Here is an 8,962-nt window from a genome sequence, read left to right as displayed (position 1 = left end):
AATATGTTGATTCAAAATCACGAGATGTGTAGATGTCACAAATAATGAGTCATTTCTTTTTTTTTCTACGGCTCTTACTTTATCTTTGTTAGTGACATCTATAATGTAATAGTTAATGAATCAAAATTTACTCTTTGATTCTTTGAATTGCGATTTTTTCTTATTCTCTTTCCAAATGGAAACTTAGGTAAGTACTTTAGAAACATATGTATAAAAAGAACATATTTTATTTAGCTCCTTCATGTCTACTCTAACTAGTTATTTCGGTTTTTTACTAGCGGCTTTAACTATAACTTCCGCTTTATTTATAGGTCTAAACAAGATACGACTTATTTGAAATTAATTGAATGAACAACTCAAGAAATCTTTCTGTAGTATTCCGTCTATTTTATAGTTCTTTACTACCACAATTGATAGTTTTTGGTTATTGAGATTCATCGGGAATTCATATTAATATTTAGGGATAGATATTACCTTTCTTTTTTTTTTTCAAACGAATTGAAATGATTGAAGTTTTTCTATTTGGAATCGTCTTAGGTCTAATTCCTATTACTTTGGCTGGATTATTTGTAACTGCATATTTACAATATAGACGTGGTGATCAGTTGGATCTTTGATTAATTCACAAATATTTTTTTGATTGACCTCCTCCTTTCTCGAATCAACAGGAGGTCAACTTTCGATTAGATTACTGTTCATTTATTTGAGTCTAATTCGATAATTCAATTTGCTCTACCAACAATGGAATCACGCTCTGTAGGACTTGAACCTACGACATCGGGTTTTGGAGACCCACGTTCTACCGAACTGAACTAAGAGCGCTTTCTTAAGATAAGAAAGACTGGAAAGAAAGGTTTTTTTTAACTCAAAACTATATCTACATCCTACATGCATACACTATCTATGATATAGAGTATCATAAAAAAAATGAGAGATTACGTATGTCCAAATTTTATCAAAATTTCAATAAATTCCTCCTTACTTCTCAGAGTAAAAGTAATTAGGTAGGGATGACAGGATTTGAACCCGTGACATTTTGTACCCAAAACAAACGCGCTACCAAGCTGCGCTACATCCCTTTCAATTCAATTCGTTACAATAATGTAATTGTAAAGAATCCTTGTCTTGTTTTCCACACCTTTCTTATTTCCCATAGAAATACAAAATTTTATTTGCCCGGCCATTTCCTCTTCTTTTCGATCTCTTATCATATAAGGTATAATAGAAAGGGTTTGGATATTTATGTATACGAAAATCCGTCGTAAACTAAAAAAATATTTTTGGGAATGTTTAGTTCAGTAGAAAGGAGCATGCTATTCTTTTTCTTAAAAAAAAAATTTCTCTACTATAAATTATTAATTGTTGTAAATTTTTATTTGACTTAGCTTAAAGATTTTATGTACAAAGACAAGTAGTCTTTAACTATCATATATACATCGGATTATAGATTAAATATGTATTACTTTTATTTTAAAAAATAAATTAAAGAAATCCAAAAGGAGGATTTTCAATGCGAGATTTCAAAACATATCTTTCTGTGGCACCGGTACTAAGCACTTTATGGTTTGGGTCTTTAGCTGGTCTATTAATAGAAATCAATCGTTTTTTCCCAGATGCGTTGACATTCCCCTTTTTTTCATTCTAGTTATTGATACGGGAAGGGGTTAACGAAGGTTAGAGCTAGAATCAACGATCTTTTTATTTTAGAATAAAAAAATCGGGTTAGTTTAGTAAATAAGAAAGGTGGATTCAACCTCACCAAAACTTGGGTCCAGGGTAAGAGTATTATACAAGATACTTAAATGAAATACTGTGATTAGAAATATAGTTCTAAACCTTTTTAATTTGAATGAATTACGTAGTATTTTTTTTACTTAATATATATATTATTACTCTATTGATTTGATTTCAACAAAATCTTTCGAATTGTATTTCTAGTTAGCAACTTCTATTTTAGCAACTTTTCTATTTTTCTTGAAGAAAGGAAAAAAATAGAAAAGTTGCTTGAATCAAATATCTAAAGGGGGTTCATGGCTAAGGGTAAAGATGTCCGAGTAAAAGTTATTTTGGAATGTACTGGTTGTGTTCGAAAGAGTGTTAATAAGGGATCAAGGGGCGTTTCTAGATATATTACTCAAAAGAATCGCCACAATACGCCTAGTCGGTTGGAATTGCGAAAATTCTGTCCCTATTGTTACAAGCATACAATTCATGGAGAGATAAAGAAATAGATCGAACCGGACGTCTGTTTATAATCCTTTCAAGAAACGAGACAAAACAATACAATTATATTATTTACTATTTTTTTTTATAGAAAATGTATTTCTATATCTATATTAAATATATATTTCATAATTATTATATATAATATATATAAAATAGAAATAAACAAAGAAAATCCTATTTTGGCTGGACCTAAAAAAAAAATTAGAATTTAGAATTAAGAAATAGGATTTTTGGTATAAGGAATAAACTAAACAAACTATGGATAAATCCAAGCGACCCTTTATTAAATCCAAGCGCTCTTTTCGTAGGCGTTTGCCCCCGATCCAATCGGGGGATCGAATTGATTATAGAAACATGAGTTTAATTAGTCGGTTTATTAGTGAACAAGGAAAAATTTTATCTAGGCGAGTGAATAGATTGACCTTGAAACAACAACGATTAATTACTAGTGCTATAAAACAAGCTCGTATTTTATCTTTGTTACCTTTTCTTAATAATGAGAAACAGTTTGAAAGAACCGAGTCGACTACTAGAACTGCTAATTTTAGAACTAAAAATAAATAATAGACTTATTCTTTATTTAATCGATAATGGAATTGAATTCAAATCTGAAATCAAGCACGAATTGGGGTTTTGCTCTAAAAAATCTGATAATCTAGAAGAATCGAAATTTGATTGTCACGTCGTAAGATAATATAAAAATTGGGAATTTTTTTTTGAATGGATTTGTTGATTTTTATTTATTTATCGTATTTTATCAGACTAATTTCGACTTTAATACTCCCGGAGAATAAACTCCGGGGAACTTCATTTAAATAATTTCGAGGTATTTTTTGCAATCTTCTTTTTTTATGATCTCATTATAAATCATATAAATACAATTTGGATTTAATATAGCTATTTGTGCAAGTATTTTACGATTAAGAAGCAACTGTCTCTTGTACAGATCGTGTATAAATTTACTATAATTATAGTATACCCCCCTTTCGCGAATTGCTGCGTTTATTCGAGTGATCCATAAACGACGAAAATCTCTCTTTTGCCTATCTCTATCCCGATGAGCCGAAACCAAAGCTCTTATTTTCTGTTGAGCAATAGTTCGAGTAAGTCTTGAATGAGCCCCTCGAAAGCTTGATGCAAAAAAACGAATTTTTTTTCTGCGCCTTCGAGCTATATATCCTCTTTTAACTCTAGTCATTGAATAAATGAAACTTTGATGAATAACTTATTGATTTTCTTTCTTTGAGTTATTCTTTTTTCCCCCTGGTCTATTAATAACAAAACGGGTTTTTCCAATGTATAAAATAAAAATTCCAATGGCTTTTGCTACTATAACCTTCCCAACCACTATTTTTTTCTTTTTTTGACATTTCGCCTTGAACCAAGACAATAAAATAATTAATTTTATTAATGTATCAAACAAATGTAAATAAAAAATTTAATCAAGTTAAATATAGATGATTAAAGAAATAGTGAGTTCCTTCGTTTCTATGGTTACTTTTTAAACGGTGAGGTCCTCTCTATACACCGGAGCCTTTTACTTCATTTCCAGAATCTTATTAATAACTTGTACAGTTCAAACTTTTTGGCTCTACCCATGAATTATCCAGTAATAGGTCTTTCACAATGAGATCCACCTATACAGTAACGGTATTTAATTTTGAAGGTTAGCTGGATAGCTGACCCTGTTAGTCCGTTCTTGCAAAAATGGGAGCAGAAACTTTTTGCTCTTAAAATAGGATTCCCCGCTAAATGGATAACGTTTGCTACCAATGGGAAATTTTTTCTTATCTTAAATCCGATTTAGACCAATAGAAACCATAAATTTCATACCTAATAGATGAATAGATCTTTTTCAGTTTCGATAGTGGCTGGAGTTTTATACTATTCACCAGTAATGATCATTGATACTGGAAAACTTCTTTCTTTTGTTTTTATTCCAGTTCATAATCGGAACGAGTCACACATACACCCTAGTACATGTTCCTCGGCGCTGAGGGCATCCCCGAAGCGCGGGGGATTTCGTGACATTTCTGATTGGCTGTCTTGTGTTTCTAATAAGTTGTTTAATGGTTGGCATGCTGAATCATATACATAATGGGCTGGTTTAGATCAATCCTAACCGAAAGTATTTCTAGTTAATAGAATATTAAACCCAGAATGGTAAACCTAGTAACAAGATAAAATTGTAAATGTTTAACTATTTTTATTCATGTTATTCGACCGCGACAAGATCAATAATTCCATGAGCTTGGGCTTCTGTTGCTGACATAAAAACATCCCTTTCCATATCTTCGGATACAACCCATAAGGGTTTGCCCGTTCTTTGTCCATAAACCTTTGTGAGGGTTTCGCGCAATTTCAAAAGTTCTTCCGCTTCCAGGAGAAACTCTCCCGTTTGGGCTTCATAGAAAGAGCTTGCGGGTTGATGAATCATTACCCTGATGATATCCCATAAAAAAAGTTATTTTATTTCGCAGGCGAAGATAAAAAATAAGGAATAACACTAAAAAAATAGAATTGAACAACCGTACGTGCATTTTTTTCGCATTGCATACGGCTCCACAATGGAATTTACTTTTATTTTCCGTTGAAAAAGGAGAAAATATAGAATCGATCAGATCCAGATCAGTAAATTACCCAATTACCACCCTTCTTTTCGTAGGAGTTCAAAAATACTATGATGGCTCCGTTGCTTTATATTTATTTCGTCTGTAGTTCAGCAATCCCAAAGTTTCTTTTTAATCCGAAAAATAAGGAAGAAATTTTTTTTGTACTCCTTCAAACATAAATAGAGTCTTTTTTTATGAAAATTAAAGTTTGTGACGCTCAAATGGACTCCTGATATAAAATAAAAAATCGGGAATACTCTTCATCTCATACTACTCTTTCGATACATAATCAAATGTTTTAAAAATAGAAAAATTTTTTCTCATATCGAATTCAAAGTGCCATGCTATTATTACTTAAAATATATTTCATATGGTGAAGGCATAGTCTTCTTTTTCTCTCAAATAAAAAACTCATTGGCGCCAAGCGTGAGGGAATGCTAAACGTTTGGTAATTTCTCCTCCGACCAGGATAAAAGATCCCATTGAAGCAGCTAACCCCATGCATATTGTATGTACATCTGGTCGCACAAATTGCATGGTATCATAAATAGCTACTCCTGGTATTACCCATCCGCCAGGAGAATTTATAAACAAATACAAATCTTTGGTATCATCTTCGATACTGAGATATACCATAAGACCAATAAGTTGATTCGAGATCTCGCTATCAACTTCTTGGCCTAAAAAAAGTAATCTTTCTCGATAAAGTCGGTTGATTAGGGTAAAATTGTATCCCTTAGGAACCGTACAGGCACCTTTTGATGCATACGGTTCAAACAAAATTTTTGAAAAAAAAAATCAATGTGTAGATTCTATATTCTTTTCTATTTTTCAATAAAGATTCCTTTATTGCTCCTTTCCCTAAATTCCCTAATTACTCATATAATAATAGAAAAAAATGGCTATAATTAAAATAGAATATATAATTTACTAAACTTATTGAACTTACTTTTCATTGATGTATCATATCATCGAGATCCAATTCAAATCACGATGTTATTTTCTTGTTCTTGAATGGGTCTCTTTCATTTTATTAGGTTTATGCTCTACTCCGGGTAAAGATATGCCCGATTTTGATTTGCACATATAGGGCAAATGTTTCCAATACCACGTGTGTTTTTTTTTATTTCATATCTTTTCTTTCGTCAATTTTAATATTCAACATATTATATTCATTACTTTATTCGATTGCTTGAGACCGCTCTTTTTCTATTTTTAATTTATTAATTTTTTAATTTCAAATCAAAACGATTAAGAGTTAAAGTAAATAAACTATATAATATAAAGTAGTAATCTAAAATATATTCTCAATTGGGATTGGGTTTTTATAAACGGAGCCTGGATACTTCATTCTATTAGTCCAACCGAGCCAACCATAAATTATTCGAATTGATAAATCTGAATCCCCCTAAAATTAAAAAATGATCTAATCACATTTCACGCTCCAAATTTTGGATGATTCAATCAATCTTTCTTGGGCGAAAGGGAGGATATCTCAATCGGGAGAGAGAACGGGGAAATCCCATATGACCCAATATATCTGACAAGTCGCACTATACGTCAACCCAAGATGCATCTTCCTCTCCAGGACTTCGAAAGGGAACTTTTGGAACACCAATAGGCATTAAATGAAAGAAAAAAATTAAGTACTCTATTTCACTTTGATGTGGAAACGTAATAATTACGGTTATTGTCTTTATAATATAAATTTTCTGTATAGATTAGAAAGGTTTAGTTAAAGATTTTGTTTAAGTTAAGAAGACAGAATAAATAAAGGAAAATTCTTACCAACATAGCCTTCCAATTATGAATAAGTATGAAAGCATTTACTCATAGACGATGCTATCAACTCCCATTGCGTATTGCTACTTATCGAGTATAGAATAGATTTGTTTCTCTTTGTTCCTACAAACATAATTGTTCCATTATTACCAACAGAATAGAACAAACATTAACCCTTGTTCCGAGATAATCCATTGAACAAAAGGGATCCATTGCATAGTCATAGTCTTTTCCAATGCAATAAAGTTACATAGTGTCATTTTTCTTTGATAAAGGGGTATTTCCATGGGTTTGCCTTGGTATCGTGTTCATACTGTTGTATTGAATGATCCCGGCCGGTTGATTTCTGTCCATATCATGCATACAGCTCTGGTTGCTGGTTGGGCTGGTTCGATGGCTCTGTATGAATTAGCGGTTTTTGATCCTTCTGACCCTGTTCTTGATCCAATGTGGAGACAGGGTATGTTCGTTATACCCTTCATGACTCGTTTAGGAATAACCAATTCGTGGGGCGGTTGGAGTATTACAGGGGGTACTATAACGGATCCTGGCATTTGGAGTTACGAAGGTGTGGCCGGAGCGCATATTATGTTTTCGGGCTTGTGCTTTTTGGCCGCTATTTGGCATTGGGTATATTGGGATTTAGAAATATTTTCGGATGAACGTACAGGAAAACCTTCTTTGGATTTGCCTAAGATTTTTGGAATTCATTTATTTCTTTCCGGGGTGGCTTGTTTTGGTTTTGGTGCATTTCATGTAACAGGCTTGTACGGGCCCGGAATATGGGTATCCGATCCTTATGGACTAACTGGAAAAGTACAACCTGTAAGTCCAGCATGGGGCGTGGAAGGTTTTGATCCTTTTGTTCCAGGAGGAATAGCCTCTCATCATATTGCAGCAGGAACATTAGGTATATTAGCAGGTCTATTCCATCTTAGTGTCCGTCCGCCTCAACGTCTATACAAAGGATTACGTATGGGCAACATTGAAACCGTTCTTTCTAGTAGTATCGCTGCTGTCTTTTTTGCAGCTTTTGTTGTTGCGGGAACTATGTGGTATGGTTCCGCAACTACCCCGATCGAATTATTTGGCCCCACTCGTTATCAATGGGATCAGGGATACTTTCAGCAAGAAATATACCGACGAGTAAGTGCTGGGCTAGCCGAAAATCAAAGTTTCTCAGAAGCTTGGTCAAAAATTCCCGAGAAATTGGCTTTTTATGATTACATTGGAAATAATCCGGCGAAAGGGGGATTATTTAGAGCAGGCTCAATGGACAACGGCGATGGAATAGCTGTTGGATGGTTAGGACACCCTATTTTTAGAGATAAAGAAGGACGTGAACTCTTTGTACGACGTATGCCTACTTTTTTTGAAACCTTTCCGGTCGTTTTGATAGATGGGGACGGAATTGTTCGAGCTGATGTTCCTTTTAGAAGAGCAGAATCTAAGTATAGCGTTGAACAAGTAGGTGTAACTGTTGAGTTTTACGGCGGCGAACTAAACGGAGTTAGTTATAGCGATCCTGCTACTGTCAAAAAATATGCTAGACGTGCTCAATTAGGTGAAATTTTCGAATTAGACCGTGCTACTTTGAAATCAGATGGTGTTTTTCGCAGTAGTCCGAGGGGTTGGTTTACTTTTGGACATGCTTCCTTTGCCCTACTCTTCTTCTTCGGACACATTTGGCATGGGTCTAGAACCTTGTTCAGAGATGTTTTTGCTGGGATTGACCCCGATTTGGATGTTCAAGTAGAATTTGGCGCATTCCAAAAAATTGGAGATCCAACTACAAGAAGACAAGGAGTTTAATACAACATTGCTTTATGATTTTTTGCCTCTATTTTTTTATGGTTTGACATAGGATACTAGAGCAATCTTGATTTAAATCACCGCCTTTTCTTTTTTTTTTTTCATTATTGGGAAAATAGTCCCAAGTAAACAGGTATGGAAGCTATAATTGTAAACCACAATCGAATCTATGGAAGCATTGGTTTATACATTTCTATTAGTCTCTACTTTAGGGATTATTTTTTTTGCGATCTTTTTTCGGGAACCTCCTAAAATTTCAACTAAAAAATGAAATGATTTTTCATTATTTCAATTGACGTAATGAGCCTTCCAATATTGGAAGGCTCATTACGTCGACTAGTCTCCGTGTTCCTCGAAGGGATCTCTTAATTGTTGAGAGGGTTGCCCAAAAGCGGTATATAAAGCATACCCAGTAAAACTTACAAGTAAACCAGATATAAAGATGGCGACTAGGGTTGCTGTTTCCATTATTAGATAATTTTAAGACCACAATGGATCTATGATAAAATCATTTATTTACAACGGAATGG

The 8,962-nt window shown here is 33.5% G+C and overlaps 1 non-coding gene across 1 annotated transcript; it reads right to left on the bottom strand.

Annotated features, from left to right (window-relative positions):
* Positions 1-748: 748 nt before the first annotated feature.
* Positions 749-822, bottom strand: TRNAW-CCA. The gene has a single exon. It is a non-coding gene; the product is annotated as a tRNA-Trp (tRNA).
* Between the last annotated feature and the right edge of the window lie 8,140 nt (positions 823-8,962).

This window comes from Ipomoea triloba, chromosome 13 (assembly GCF_003576645.1).
Source record: "Ipomoea triloba cultivar NCNSP0323 chromosome 13, ASM357664v1".
Taxonomy (NCBI): domain Eukaryota; kingdom Viridiplantae; phylum Streptophyta; class Magnoliopsida; order Solanales; family Convolvulaceae; genus Ipomoea; species Ipomoea triloba.
Note: the sequence above shows the minus strand (reverse complement) of the source record. Positions and strands in the feature narration are given on the sequence as shown.